Here is a 16,767-nt window from a genome sequence, read left to right as displayed (position 1 = left end):
TTTTGTCTCTGTAATTTTCCACTTCATTTGAAACTACACATCAAATTTACTCAGTGATTCTGAGATCAGGTAATTTCCTCATCTGAAAAATGAAAGGAGGGTAAAATGGATGATTTTTATTTAAGTGGTTTTTTGAAAGCTGAACCTCAACATATCAAAAAGATGGGACTAGAGCTGTTATGGCTGACCCTGGGATAGAGAGAACCCTGAATATTCTACCCCTCCAACCAGCAAGAACTCTAGGAAATCTAGTAAAAACAAAACAAAATGCTTACTAGAACTAAGAAGTGAGGCCATATGGTACAAGATCAATATAACAATCCAATAATAAAGTTAAGAAAACATTACCATTCACAATAGCATGCAAAAAAATAAAATGAAATTCTTAGGAATAAAGTTAATAAAAGGACAAGACCTATATACTGAAAATTATAAAACCTTTTGAAAGAAATTAAAGGGCTAAATAAATGGAAATTTACTTTTAAAATAAAATTTAAAAAATTTAGTGATTTTGTAGCATAAAGATATGTGTGTGTGTGTGTGTGTGTGTGTGTGTGTGTATATATATATATGTGTGTGTATGAAAGATATATAAAACAAAATAGTTGGCAGTGGTTAGGTCTGGCTTATGGGATGTAGTATCTTATATTTTATTTTTTTTATTTGTATTTTTCTCATTTTTGACAATAAAAAAATTTAAAGGGGAGAAAAACTAACATTATAAATTTTAAATCTTCTTTCTCCCAAGCTGACTGTTAATTGAAAGGTAACTAGTTAGTTGAAGGTGGACGTAGTAAACGTAACAAAACGTATGGATGCAGTCTGGCCTGGATTTTCTTTGTAAAAGAAGATGAGAAACAACTTCCAGAGACCAGAGTGTCCTTAGTTATAAATGTGCCTCTGACTGTGGTTGTTTCTATTATCTGTGAAAGACAGGGATATGTTCCACAAGAGTCTAAGATTAAAATGGTGAATGAAAGTGACTGTCACAAGCTAAGATGTGTTTTTAGGATAACTAAAGGTCCAGAGAAGAATTAAACAAAATGACCCAGTGGAGAAATTGGAAGAATACCCTGTCAAAAGGAGCCTTAAAATCTGAGAACAGGAGTGTTTGCTCAGGCAGATCTGATGGGAAGAACCCAGGCCAGAGAGGTGCAGTCTGGACCAGGAAAGCTGGAACATTTTCCTGTGAGGAGAGCCCAGGTAGGAATCAAGCTGAATTGGTAACAATGGTGGAGAAGCAAAGACTGTGCTCCTGAAATTTGGAGGGTTGGGAGAAAAGGATTGTGAGTGAAGTAGGAAGGTCAGTAATCCCAAAAGCTGAGGTGTAGAAGGGAAATCGCTGGAGTGAAAAATATCAAAACATTCTAAAATTGTTCTCACCATTTGCCTCAACTGTATCACTGTAGGGAGCACACACCTCCGGGTTCCCCTCTGCTACAGGAAGCTCTGTCTGTATCCTGGCGCCACAGTGCACCCTGTTGGGAAAAGAAGCCTGGTGATTACTAATTGATGCTGTCTCTGTATCTCTGAGACTATTTCTGTTTACTTTGCTCCTTTATTCAGTTCTTTAGATTCCACATATAAGTGAGATCATATGGTATTTGTCTTTCTCCGACTGACTTATTTCACTTAGTATAATATTCTCTAGGTCCATCCATATCGTTGCAAATGGTAATATTTCATTCTTCTTTATAGCTGAGTAATACTCCATTATATAAACATACCACAGTTTCTTAATCTAGTCGTTTACTGATGGGCATTTTTGTTGTTTCCAAGTCTTGGCTATTGTAAATGGCAGTCAGATGGACACATGTCTTGTTAGGGAGACCACTTCATGGACGGTGTAGATGCTTGAACTGTACTGTAATGTACACCTGAGCTGACATTGAATAATATTGTATGTCAACTATAGTTTAATATATATAGTCACGGGATGTGGAGTATAAGGTGGGGAGTGGAGTCTATGGAATTGTAATTGATTTGTATGATATGGGGTGGGTGGGTTAGGGGAGGGGGGTTGTCACTTTGTGAGGGATGAAAAGTATAACTATTGCATTGTTTTGTACACCCAAAACTAATAATAAAAAAATTAAAAAAAACATTTGTGGAGACTAGCTAGCCAGAAAAGGAAGGGTACTAACGTCAATAGAGGAAGTGCTACTTCACAAAACTCGGCTAACAATGTTACACATGCCATGTTTTCTTTTAAAGTTCACAAGAAGCATGTGCAGTCAATATTATTATCCCTGTTTTACAGACATGAGGAGAAAGGAGTCTGATAATTTGTGGCCAACTTGACCAGTCAGCTTTAGTCAGCTCGGAGCCCAGGCTTTCATTCACCATGGGCATAAGTGCTCTCTGACCTGGAAATGGAAAATTCAATCCAGGTGAGTCAAAACAGATAATTCAAGTGGGAAGACTGATCTCTTTGGCGTCACGATTACTAAAGGGTGTGATAAAGGTTCAGTATATTGCTAATTTCCCAAAGATTTCAGAGAGACACGTATCCCTTAAGATAAAACAAAAAACAAATAAAAAACAAACAGATAAACAAAAACCAAACCAGAACCTTTCCATTCTTCAAATGAAAAAATTACGAGTTATTTTTAAAATGCAACACCATTATGTCAGTAGTGTTAATGGAATTAGATATACTTAGCTGCATATGAGTAAGCAGGGAACACCATGTCCAACTGGCCTGAGAGATTGAGGAAATCAAATATTATTAAATGTGATTTAGGGATGTACAAAGATAGCTCTCAGAAAATAAGCTGTAATCAGGTTTATACCATGTCTAGATTTTTCTTTTCTATTTATGTATTACAGGAAAGTTGTTGATAATCAAGAAAGATGACCTCTTTTCAGAGTGAAGGAAAAGAAAACAACCAATTATGCTATGTCAGAAGTATCACTTTGGGGTGGCATAATAACTGATAGGAGTGATGAGTGATTTAATTCAAGTTCCAACAAAGAATTTTAATGAGGACATTTTCATTCATTCGTTCTTCATTCATTCGTTCTTCATTCTTCATTCTTTCTTTCCAATGCCAGGCCCTGGTCAGTGTGAGAGAAACAATGCGTAGGACATGGTCTTTCCCTCACAGGACTTGCAGCCCAGTGGGAGTGATCTACATACAGAAGCTGACTACATCGAAGTGATGGGCTTTATCAGGAAAGGATGAGCAAACGGCTGTGGAGCCAGCTACTGCACCAGGAACCAGTGTGACTGTTAAAGTGCCCCAGGGCCACAGGCCAGCCCTCGTCCCTGGAATGACTGCCTCTGTAGCAGCTGCAGTGCTGCGGTTTCTCTGGGGTAGCAACAGTCAGAAAGCAAGATGAAGTCAGGCCCGGCAACCCCAGTGTTGTGGTTAACAGGTGTTGAAGCAATATGAAGAAAATGTAAGATCAAGCCACAGCCGGGGTTTGAGAGTGAGAGGTAAGCGCTCTGTTAAACACATAAATAACACGAGAAGGCAACGTTGGTACTTCACTGAAGTTTAAATGCATCTTCAAATTGTCAGGAGCCCAAGACTTTTCCTATGGTTTTTCTGAGCCTTGATACTTGCCTGGGGTACAGCTCTGATTTGGAAAGGATGGAAGTGTTGCGAGTCAAATGTTTGGAAGTAAAAAATGAACTAAGAAAGTAGCTGAGTTTTAATTATCACCTTGTTTAGAACGTTCTCACCTAATTCCTCACACTCTTCTTCCCTTAAAAATTGCAATGCACCGTCCATCCATTCATTCATTAAACATACATTGAGTGCTTACTGTGGGCTAACCATTGAGGATACATAGATGACCCAACACCATCACTGCTCTCTGGGAGTCCAGTCTTGATGGAGGGCAGCACTCAAACAATCCCAATCCCAGGCAATAAGCATGTGAGACACACACTGGAAGCACAGTGGAGGAACTGACTGATGTGTCAGAGAAAGATGTCACAGTAGATGACATCTGTAAGCTCGGTTCTAAAAGATGGGCAGGAGTCTCCCATTGGAAAGAGCTTTCCAAAGAGAGCAAACAACTTGAACCAACATATGAAGGCACAGAATTGCATGAAATGTCTAAGAAAGGTGATTAGCTTTAGGTAAAGATTAGAGTGGCAGGAGATGAGTTGGAAAGGTAGGTTGGGACCACTACACAGAAAAGAGGAAATAAATAATTGACTTAAAAGCTTTAGCACCTCTGACTGTGGATTCAGAGCTAAGGGGTTGCCTCTGGTTGACCTTGAGTGGCTTCCGCCTGCTGTCTCCTAGCCCAGTCATTTCTTAGACACAGCTCTGAAGTAGGCGGAAGGCACACAGAATGTCCCTCTGCTTTCCCCCCAGTTTTACTGAGAAATAATTGACATACATCACCGTGTAAGTTTAAGGTATATAGAGAGCATAATGGTTTGATTTACATATATTGTGAAACAATAATATTAATAGGTTTGTCATATAGATACAATAAAAAGAAAAAAAATTATCCTTCTGATGAGAACTTTTAAGATCTACTCTCTTAACAACTTCCCTGTATATCACGTAGCAGTATTAGCTATAGTCATCATGCACATAACTTCCCCAGTACTTAGTTATTTTATAACTGGAAGTTTGTACCATTTGACCACCTTCTCCCAATTATTCCTACCCCTACCTCCACCTCTGGTAACCACAAATCTGATCTCTTAAGTTCGATGGTTTTTTGTTGTTGTTTTCGATTCCACATATAAGTGAGATCATACAGTATTTGTCATACTCTGACTGACTGACTTCACTTAGCATAATGTCCTCTAGGTCCATCCACGTTCTTGCAAATAGTAAGAGTTCCTTTTTTTTGTTGACTGAAAATTAGAATAATATGTGTGTGTGTGTGTGTGTGTGTGTGTGTGTGTGTGTGTTCCTAATCCATTTATCCATTGATGGATACTTACTTTGTTTCAGTGTCTTGGTTATTACAAATAATGCTGCTGTAAACATGGGGTGCTAATAACTTTTTGAGTTAACGTTTTCATTTCCTTTGTATATATTGCTCGATCATATGGTAGTTCAGTTTTTAAGTTTTTCAGGAATCTCCATACTGTTTTCTGTAATGGGTGCACCAATTTACATTCCCACCAACAGTGCACAAGGGTTCTCTTTTCTCTATATGCTCACCAGCATTTGTTATCTTTGGTCTTTTTGATGATGGCCATTTTTACCTCTGTCTCCCTTCTGCTTCCCCTCCATTCTTCTAAGAATAACCTCTGTCTCCAAACTTTTTCTGTAATAACTTCTTTTATTCTGATAATCTAACAGAGTCTTCCAGCAAGAGATTCCCTTCTTCATGGCTTTGCTTCAGGCTCAAGTGAATATGATAAACACATTAAAAAACAGTAGCTTCACTGTCTACTTCTCAACACAAGTCTCCTGATTTTTAGAAATGTTCAAGGTTTTACACAATTTTTGTATCTGGCAGTACATGTACGTGTGTTTGTGAAGATTTGGCAGTGGGGGAGAAGGAAGCAGATAGTTTTGGGGCTGCTGAAGTCATCACCTGGATTCATACTTTACCGAGAGTGAGGAACTGGCTACACCTAACAACTTCCATCTTATTGGCGGGGGTAGTTGTGGTCCTATCACCCGTAGTCTGGTGGTGGGCAGCAATGCTTGATTGGAGCTTTAGTGTACAAGATTCATGTGTTAAAATATTTATAATCATGACCTGTTAAAGATGTAGTCAATTATTTACACTAGCAAAACCACCACCACAACAGATTTAATTCATGAAGTCTCACTATATCTTGATGAATCTGTAGGCTTCTTGCCTTGAGAATAATTGACACTTAATGGGATGCTTTGAATTAAAGTGAGAAAAGAAAAACAGACAAGGCTATAAATTATATGATGGTTGTGTCGCCAGAACTGATTAATGACCTATCAGCAGAAGCATCATACTCTATGAGATGCTTCCTGAAGCTACTATTCTGTCTTCCACACACGGATCATTATAGCAGATACAGAGTTCTAGTATGTTCTCCATGTACTGTGTGGAGGTTCTCGAAGATATTGAGATAAAGAGAGTGTTTAATAGTATCAGCATGGCTAGGAAAATATAAGTCTTTCAGCGTAAGCAAAAACCTGCATTGTGGTAGTTAAGGAAGAGCCATTTGCCTTGCAGTGTATAGTCTAAGCCTTTTACAGTCTCTGGTGGCCGTGTTGGGAGGCAGAAGTAAGGAATGATACTAATAAGCTCTGATCTTGCAGATGCAGAACACTGGGCCAGGAACTGACGATAAAAGGCTTTGCCAACTGAGGGTTAGAACTGGCACTCAAATTAAAATGTGAGAGCTTTTCTTTTTCTCTTTTTTGCACAAACTCTTTCCTCCCTACAAAGAAACAGAGGCCTACGGCACTCTTTTCCTAATTCTACTAAGGGTCTTCAGGATCATGAGCAAAGGGAGATGGAGGTTTTCTTCTATACCATCTTAGCAGGTCAGCTGGGAACTCTTTTACACCCCCTGGGAAAGGTAAAAACAACAATATGCTCCCAGGGCTCTCAAGGGGATGATGTCACACATTAGGGGTGGGTATATCATGTAGGCCTTCAGGACAGGCATCATGATCTAGGCTTTGGCTATGAGGGAGTATTTAAAACTGCTTGTTGCCAAAGGTGATGAGCTACCTCCATGCAGTCATGGGAAACAGTTGTTGGAGACTGGTAAAGTGGAGCCTAGAGAGTTTTGAGCATTATCTCTTCTCCTGAGCTGAATTCCTCACCCCCATTTGATAGTTGCTATGTGCAAAGCTGGTTACCCCCATCGCCTTGGGGAAAGGAAAATCCAAACTGAGGGGCCACAGAAGCATTATCCATCTGTAACTTGGGCAGGCCTTGTGCATATTAGTACAGACCTCAACGAGCAGCAAGAGGGCTGTTTGCACTTGGTTTATGTTTGCTGTGTTCCAAAACTAAGGTGAAATCTGGCCTCAGATCCCTGAGGTCTAACTAATTCAGTAATGAACTGAGACAGTTTGATCGGCGATGTTTCTACCCAATTCCCAGACTGTTCTGTTCTGGGAAGGTAGTTTCTAAGTTGAAAATGGGGTAAATGTAATAAGCCCCACTCGAAAATGAAAATTTTTGTTGTAAAGTCGTCTTTCAATGAATTGAGCTGGCGATGCCTTAAACCCTTCCTCTGTTCCTAAAGTTATATTCAGGAGTCTTATTGTCAAGGAAATATGATAGGTTTATTAAATACCTTATAACATAATGCACTGGAAGTGTCTGTCTTATCTTATGCAATTTTTCTATTTAATCGTAGTTGTATGTATGCGACTGCAGCTTCCAAACATCTGGGCACAGCAATTTTTTCTTCCCTGCACCTGCGAGGGTAAGCACACACATAAACAAAAAAGAAATTAAATCTTCCACAGAGCTGGGGAAAAAAAGAACCCAACCAGCCATGAAGCTCAGGGGAGCCGTATGACAAGTGCTGAGCTGTAAACAAGCTTGAAAGGGATTTAATTCTTATGACAAGTGCCAGTGGTGGCATCTCACATGGACTCAGCATATGCACACATTTCGGAGAGGAGCCACACAGGATTTAATGCAAATAGAAAAGAAAAAAAAAAGAAAAAGCTCTCAGTGCATCAGCTTCTTCTCATCTATAAATAGCCAAGCAAATCAGGATGAGCTAGTGTTGTAATTATCTTGATTTTCAGAATTTTTGCCACTCAGAAGAGATTTTTAAAGTCTCCTCTCTGCTCTTTATAATTATAGCTGCTTTTCCAACCTCTGCCAAGGGCTGGTGGTTGCAATGTGATATTCGCCAGGTGGCTGCTCTGCAGCAGAGAAAATGACCAAGTTTCCTTAGTGGGTCCGGTTTTGTCACCAAGGATCCAAATCAAAACTTCTGAGGGCAGCCATTTATCATCTTGTGACAGCCACTTCTTTCCTTTTGCTGCTAACTTCTAAACTCTGGCGCTGTGGGGCCCTCCTGCACTTGAGTAAATGACGCGACTTAAGATACTAGAGTAGCTGTGTTCCACTTTGCATAGACTTACAGACAGCTATGTCAAGGAGGATTAGAAACCAAGTCTGGTGACAGCCCAGAAGCTGGGCCCCTTCCAAAGGTGAAATGCCATGTTTTGATGATCCCTATTCTCTTGGTATGTTCAAGAACTAGGATGCAGGATGGGAGAGACGAGTGTGGAGGGTTTCTTAAGAACAGGCAGTGAGGCTATAAAAATTGGTGCATTGGTTTAAATGCCTTTGCCATGCCATAGTAACCTTGGGTTGCCTAGGTCATGTGCTGTCTATAGCATTGAAATACAACTGCTGCACTTGGATTTTTCTTTAACACCAAGTATCATTTGGGTTGTCTTAATGAAACATTTTCATTTTCTGTACACCAAAGTTTTGACACTTTCCCATTATTCCTTTTTGTACCAGTTAAAGCCATTTTGATGATGATTTTTGTTGATGCTAAGATCACTGGAGAATAATAAACAGGCTTCTTGTTTGTTGGGATTCATTTTGAATGTCTAGCACATTAGCTTTTGTGACCTGGTTGGAAGTACTAGTGCCACGGGCCTATACACAGTTCTTGTGGGGCAGTGGTGATATGGTATCCAAAGGGCTGTGTTTCAACGTTTGTGGAACCTCAGTCATGCTGATAATAGCATCTTATGTTTATGTAATTCTGTAGTACCTATTATAATATTAGTATTATAATCAAAGAATGAAGACTCTGAATTAGAAGGTAGGTTTACCAGGTCCTTTGTAAATGGCCCAAATGGTGTTCCCATTGAATTAACACTTGCCACAGTATATAAGCTATATTAATTATGTGTTTTTCACAAAATTTCTAAAACAGAATAATATGTATATAGTAGTATAAGAGAAAACAATATCCATATTGTGCTTTTCATCTGTGAATGGGAAAGCCATTTTAGTGGGTGACAGCTCTTTGAAGACACAGTTGGATATATACCTGAGTGTTGCATTGCATTGTACAGTATATATATTATTATTTGTGGTTGCCTATGACAATGAAGTGTTTGTTTTATATTTTAAAAGACAACTGTTATGTAGTATTGAAACAAATTTTGCATTTTCTTAAAAACAAAAAACAAAAGAAAACCACTAGAGAGGTGGGATGGTTCCCTGCTAGTTGCCTACCTAATATCATTCGCCTACATCAAGGATGGGCAAATAATGATCTGCTGGCTAAATCCAGCCTCTCCCTGTTTTCCATAAATACAGTGTTATTGGAACACAGCTACATGCTTGTACAGGAGCAGAACGGAGTAGTTGCAACAGATACCTTCTGGCCCACCAGCCCTAAAATATTTACTCTATGGCCCTTTACAGAAAAAGTTTGCTGATCCTTGCCTAATAGTAACAGAATCCATTTTGATTGTGGCAGCCATGTGCCAGTTTTTTTAAAGATCACTTTCTTGTAGCTAGGGGTAGCCATGTGATCCAGTTTGTCCTAATGAAATTCAAGAGAAAGTGAACTGAGTGGGGCCTTCAGGAAAACTATTGTTTGTCTAGATTATAAGGGGTAAGCTCCCTGAATCTCTTTCTGAAAAGTCATCTACCTTTGTGGTATATACCTCCCTAAACATATAGCTAACCCCAGTGGTCAATAGTAGTGTTTTGTGATGGTGGTAACACTCTGACTTAGCAGGTTAACCTGAAGAGGTGGAACCAGTTCAGTATTTGAGGACTTTCTTTTTATTCCATTTATGAGGAAGTAGAAACCGTTTCTGAGTGATTTCCACAGCACTCCCTTCAGTACCTCTCTCCCTTTTCCCTGCTCTCTTCTTTCTTCCCTCGACTTCAGTTCCTATGCTTGGTGCTGCAGGAAATGAAGGTGGTGAGAGGTTAGGAAAGTGGAAGGAGCAGGGAGTTCATGAAATCATCACAGCAATTTTGTCCCCTTGCTTCTTCATACCCTGATCAAACTGCATCCATTAATGGACTTTTCCTAAAATGTGATCATCACAGTAACAAAATCGGTCCATACCAAAATGGTAGCTTCAGTGAGGACACTATTACCAAAACCATCTCCAGCTGCCTCTGCTACCTTCCCTCATCTCAGTAGGAAAGCAAATATTCTGAAAGAAAACCTTAAGTGGACATTGAAATTTCTAATATTTTTTCATAGAATCCAAACAAAATCCAAAGAGAACATGCAAAGTTTTGTGGAAGATGATATCCCTGATTCATTCCTCCTTAAAGTTCTAAAAAGTCTACAATCATATATGGTCTCACCTTTTGCAAGACCCATGTTGATTTTTAAGGTACAGAAAGGGTAAAGTTCTGGAGCTGAATTCGTACTGGGTTGTCGGAAAAGTCATGACGCATTTTTGCAACGAAAAACAGAAAAAAATACATCATGACTTTTCTGACTACCCAGTATTTACTAGTGGGAATTTTTCTTCATTTTTAAATAAAGAAGAAGAAAGAAACACCTTTTAAAAAGAATCTGATGTGGCCATGGCATAAATCCTTTTATCTCACAGATCATTCAGGAAAGCATAAAAATACTTTTATTTTTGGTATTAAGTTTAAACATTATTTGGTCGATTAATGCTGTCTTGATTTGGTTGTAAATGGTCTGTAGTTGGTTTAACTCTTCATGGTTTTGTCTACAAATTATTGTAGACTCTGGCTATCATGTTGTGAAGTTTCAGAGCCAAGCAAATGTGTCTAATTCTGTAAAGAATTACAATCAGACTCTATAGGTATACTTAGTGCTTCAAATAATCATATTTCCACGGTTTAAAGCCACCATTCTCTACTCTTTCTTCTTTCGTGAATGACATCAGACCGGCTATACTCCCTCATCGGAAGTGGCTCTAAAATGCAAGCAACCCACCAACACTCCAGCCTCCTCTGCATGCTTCTCTGAAAATGCAAATGGATTCCCATTCCCAAGTTAAAACAAAACAAAACACTCTAGAATTGAAAGCTTCTGGGACAAGGTGACAAATGTAAACAGTTTATTTTGGGGAAAAAAATCTAAGAATTTTGAAGAGCACTAGAATTCGCATCATTGTGAAAGGTGGAATTGTGCAGTGGCTCTAAAGATTCCTGACTCCTGAAACACACCTCCTATGTTTTTCCCTTTGAGTACAGGCCGAACCTGTGAATATGGGATATCACATATCATGTTACTAATAAATGGACTTTAAGTTAATCAAAAGGGAGATTATGTGGGTGGACCTGAGAGATTGGACCTGTGAGAGGGCTTATGGAGATAGGCCTAGCCCCATAGCTAAACCTGAAGGCAGGCAGCCTCTGGGAACTGAGAGAAAACCCTGGCTGAGAGCCAGCAAGAAACTGCACCCTCATTCCTATAGCTGCAATGAAATGAATCCTATCAACAACCTGAATAAGCTTGGAAGAGACCCCCAACCTCCAGATGAGACCCCAGCCCCAGCCAAAACTTTGATTTCAGCCCAGTGAGATCCTGAGCAAAGAACCCAGTTTATCCATGCCTGGACTCCTAGCCTATAGAAACTATGAGATAATAACTTTTCGTTGCTTTAATCTGCTAACTTGGTGGTAATTTGTTATGCAGCAATAGAAAACTAATACAATCACAAATGCAAAGCCTGCCTCTGTAGGAGCTCCATGTTCCATTGTGGGGAAGAAATGTTTCTTTTTAGAACTTCCTTGCTGGACTGGATGGTGTGTTTGCTAGATGTCATATTGCAAGAATCACACAAAAGTTCAGAAGGATGGCTTGATCAATGGTAAAATTCATTCATTCATTCAAAAGCTATTTGAGCGCCTACCATACATCAGACATGCTTCCAGGCATTGTTTTTTATGATGGTGCTAATCTTTTCCTGTTGTCTCCTCTAGATATTATCTTCATCCTTCTCAGTATATTGGAAAGCTGAATTTTACAACTTCTCTATAGGGCTTCTGTGTACTCTGGATTCAGCTACTGGAATAAACTAGCAAGAAGATGCAAATGTAGAAAGAGAGTGCCTTCAGAAGACTTATTTCCTTGCACTTTTTCAGGTGGGTTTCTTGGAGTTAGCTGCATCTTCCAGTCTTGTTGATGTTCCTCTCCTAAATTACTCTCTCTGGAGTAGCCCCCTCCCCCTGCCCCAGCCTCAGGATGGCAATAATTCCCCACTATTGCTAACCCTGGCATACTGCCCTCTTCCTGTTGGTATACCTAAACCGTGGCCACACCTTTGTAAACAGTTTCCTTATCAAACTGTCTTCATGTCTTTGATGTTTGATTGTGCTTTCTGACCAAGACCTTGAGGATAAAGCACTAACAACCCCCACCCCAAAAAAACTTGGTATTTGGAACCACAGGCTCAGGAGACTTGGATTTTAGTCTAAGTTCATCGCCTACCTAACAACAGGAACACGGTCTTTCAGGGCCCTGTTTCCTTTTCTGTACAATGAAAGAAAAGGTTAAAAGTATCTCTCAGGTTTCTATCAGGTCTCATAATGAATACATTGGTAGGTGGGTTGTAAAACTCACCTTTTGTGATGTTCAAAGGAAATATAATTTCTTTATCTATCACTGATGTGGGTTTCCTCATGAATCTCAACCCTTCGGTGTTGAAGAAACCATATTCAGGCCAATCTAATAAAAGAAAAGAACTATCCCTTTTGATAATGTCCAGTCCCTCTAGGTAAAAATTCTCAGCCTCTTGAATGTCTTAGTTCGTCTTTAGTCCCTTTTTCAGCCTCTCTCCAGGATAGCTTCTGGGTGCATGGAGGGAGGGAACTGGCTTATGTTATGTGACCTTGGGACTCAGGAAAGGAGTTCAGGTCCTCGGATTATCTTAGTACCTCTGGCTCCTCTGATATCCAAGGCACTGTCTCTTGTTTGCCTCATTGCATCTTGTCCTGCAGCCTTTCATCAGGTCTGAGGCAGAGGTTGGCAAACTTTTTTCATAAAGGACCAGATAGTAAATATTTTAGGCTATGTGGACCCTACAATCTGTTCCAATTACCCAACTCTGTGGTTCAAAAGTGGCCATTGACAACCTGAAAGTGAATGGGTGTTTACTTTATTTACAGAATGGGCCACCAGGTGGGATTTGACCCGTGGACCATACATAGTCTTCACTCTCCCACTTTGCCTTTTCGAGCCACCACCACCAGCAAATGCACACGAACGCCTCTAGTGGAAGGAAGTATAAGATGAGAGGGAAAGTCTTGTATTTAGGGAAGCAAATGAGAAAAACACGTTTAGTATTTTTTTTTCTCTAAACTCTACCCATTTTGAGTGAAAGGAGAAGCAAAATGAGGTAGCTGTATAAGATGCACCAGAAAAGCAGCCTCATTTCTAAATAGTTGTTTTATCTTTTATTCAAATCAAGATTGATCACTCATCTTATTCAGCATATGGGGCTTCAAATGGCTTTGGGCTGTTTACTATCCAGTATACTCTCAAAAGATAGTGCTTTTGAGCACTATCTTTTGATGTCAGAAACATGTGTCGTGGGCCCTACAGCACTTCTGAAAGAGGAGGTGTGGAGCACAGTAAAGAACTTACACATTAGGGTTTCACGGAATCACATTGTCATCTCTGCTTGGCTCCACAATTGCTATGAAATCATGGTCTCCTTTACCGTTTCTGAGTCTTATGTTCCTTATTTCTAAAATTAGCTTTATTATGTGTAATGGCAATACAACGGCCTAGCATAGGGCTGATACATATAGAGGACATGCTCAATAAATGGACTTTTATAGGAATCGGGCAGTGCCTCTGAAATGCCACTGCCTTAAGTCTGTGTTTCTTCAGTCCCTATAGATGACCTCCAGCAGAGGAAAGCAGTGATAGGCTGGTTGGTACTGGATACAGAGCACAATGTATGATAAGAATTGTGTCTAGTTGTCTTTTCTTTTTAAAAAAAAAATTTTTTTGCCTCTTCATTATTTCAATCCTAATTCTTGGTTGACAAAGAATAGTCACACCATCAGAACACACCACTTTAATTGACTAAACTGGTATTTAGGCCCCACAGTTCATGTCAAGAAAGGAGAGGGTTTCAGATATGTGTAAGCAATTCAGTAGTTTTCAGGGTTAGTTCTATTGGTCCCTTTTGCAACAAGTAGACAAGAAAATCTTGCCCGCCCCCCCCCACTGTTTTTTGGGCTTCATTGTCAATAATAGTTATTGGGAAATGCATTGGTAAATGGGAGTCAAATAATAAATTGGTTCAGAACTGTTTAAAAATTAGTACCAATTGTTGCGTTTCCCACAACAAATTCCCACCGGAAGATAATTTGATTTGGCACCATGCTCACTGATGCTGAGTCTTACTCCACTGGTTTCTATTCTCTGTGGGGAGGCAGACTCAGTGTTATTGCCTGAAGATTGTTTTATGGATTTTAGTTTCTTGATTCCCACGAGAGAGTTCAAATGGCCACAGCTGCTGGGCTTATCAAAGTGTAGCTGCAGACATCTGCACTGTGTGTCCTAATGTTTTGTATATTTCCTATGCTTATTTAAGTGTAAAATGACTGACCTTCAGCTCAATCAGTTTAACTTTACATTGAGAGTTTATTGGGGACAGTAAGGTTGGAGAGCAGTGAGTTTCATGATGAAAACTCATGCACAGAGGAAAAAAGATGTTTTGGGGGAGAGCCTTTGTCTACAAAAATGAGGAAGTAGACAGAAGAGAAGAAAAATTATACCCACAGAGGCTGCCCAGGTAAGCACTCCATAATAAGAATGGAAGAAGTGTGGGAAGCAGGAAATAAACTTGAGAAATATAAGATACATCCCTGGTCCACCCTATGCCCATTCTCTTTTTCCTCTAATGTTCTATGCCTTCTCCTAGGTGCCTGTACCTGGTTCGGGGACACCTTCCTGCCTGCCATGTCCTTCATCCTCATTAGGATGTACTTCTGCATCACTGGCCCAGGTAATAGGATTGCCAATGTGGTGATAGTGGGAATAAAAATGTTGGTGTCTGCAAGGCAGCTGTCTTAAAGTCTACAGTGAGGGTTTGGGTAGCCTGGGACTTGCCTGACTCTAATGGAGAGAAATCACTCGTGGAAGCAGGACAGTTGGGGAGGTCATTGCAGGCAGGGAGCTGCACTGAAAGATCAGAGTCCCTCAAGCCTGACCTGCTTAATCTAAGTGATGAGCTAGCCCAGGTCATCCATAGTCAGAACATCAAGTGTAAGTCTGATGAGGTTAAATTTGCAAGATTTAGGGAAGATGGCAGGGTGGGAGGGCAGAAAGGTGACAACAAGCACAGCAGCAGTCCGTGGAGGGAAAATCGAGTGGTCAGAGATGCTGAGAAAGTAGCTCCTAACACGTTGCTGGCTGCTATTTATAGGGTAGTAGAGATGGAATTCCACAAAAAGGAGAGGAGGTGGCAGGACCATTGACACGAGTTGAAACTTCCCTATGTCTGTAACTTCACAATTCCCCTCTCTTGCTACTCCGGCTTCCGTAACACTACACAGTGGTGTTTCCCCAACACCTCTTTAAGAGGTTCTCTGGGCCTAAAGATGGACACTCATTAAAAATCTCTACAAATTCCCATGACTAGCATGCATTCATTTATTCAATTAATAGTTATAGGAAGGCTGTATAGTCTAGGTATGTTCTAAGAGTGCTGAAATAAGACAGAAGCATGTCCTCAAGGAATTCATGATCTAATCTAGGAGAGATATACGAACAAGTAATTACAATGCTGCATGATGAATGGGGAGAAGAGTGGGTGCAGGAGGAGAAAGGGCAAGCAAGGTGTTCATGGAGGGGGCCATGCTGAATGAGTAAGCAGTTTGTCAGCTGGACGGGTGGGGAAAAACTACCCAAACAGTGGGAGTAGCAGGTACAAAGACCCAGAGGAATGAAACAGTCCAGTGCCACCTTAAGGGGCAGATGGCCAGGAAAGTTCAATGAAGTAGATGATGAAAAGCTTTGAATGTATTGCTAAGGAGCTTGGGTCTTAGTTTACAGGTGATGAGGAGGTTGAGAGATTGCAGGCACCTTTCAACTATGAAGCAATAGAGATTCATCTCAGGCCACTCAGTGCTCTGTACTGTATTTCTTTCTTTCTATGGGCCCCACTTCCCCACAGGTGCCAAGAGCTGTGTTCCTCACACTTCTGGTTGATGGCACCCTGTTGACATGGGTCTATGCACAGCCTCTCACTTATTTCATTATATTATATTTTAATTTTATTTCATTTCCCCTTCAACCGTGATCCCCACACCCATTCCTTCCTCTGAGGCATCCACTCTGATGGATCTGGCAGATGTCCTCAGATATTTTTGTATCCTGGTAACTTATGCTGTGCTCTTTTGTATGTGTGTGTGTGTTTTTAATTCACACAAACGGTATTGTTATATAACTTTTTTTTTCATTCAAAACTGTTTTATGATCTATCTTGTGGCTCTATGTATATTTAATTTATTGCTTCCTACTTTTACATAATATCCCACAGAATCTATTCACATTTTCAGATCCTTTCCCCTAAAGTTGAACAAGACGCACTGCCCCCTAGAACAAACGGTGCAGCAATAAACATCCTTATATATGTCCTCTTATGGATCTGGGTAGGAATTCCTTTAGGATATACAATCAAGCCTGGAGTTGCAGGCCTGAGCTTTATGAATCCTTAGTTTACAATTACGGGCAGATATCGCTCCAGAACAGCTATCCAGGTTTCACTCCCACTAAAAGTGCATGAGAGTGCCATGTCCCTTCATCCTCACCAACATGTAACGTTTTCTGACTTTGTAATTTTTACCAAACTTATGTATGTCAAGAGGCATCTCATTTTAATATATATATATATA

At 40.1% G+C, this 16,767-nt stretch overlaps 1 long non-coding RNA gene across 1 annotated transcript; it reads left to right on the top strand.

Annotated features, from left to right (window-relative positions):
• The first annotated feature begins 1,013 nt into the window (after nt 1-1,013).
• Nucleotides 1,014-3,431, top strand: LOC109394324 (uncharacterized). Its single transcript, XR_002126427.1, has 3 exons — nt 1,014-1,203; nt 2,261-2,390; nt 3,055-3,431. It is a non-coding gene; the product is annotated as an uncharacterized LOC109394324 (long non-coding RNA).
• Nucleotides 3,432-16,767: the final 13,336 nt, after the last annotated feature.

This window comes from Hipposideros armiger, unplaced genomic scaffold (genome assembly GCF_001890085.2).
Source record: "Hipposideros armiger isolate ML-2016 unplaced genomic scaffold, ASM189008v1 scaffold_12, whole genome shotgun sequence".
NCBI lineage: Eukaryota > Metazoa > Chordata > Mammalia > Chiroptera > Hipposideridae > Hipposideros > Hipposideros armiger.
Note: the sequence above shows the minus strand (reverse complement) of the source record. Positions and strands in the feature narration are given on the sequence as shown.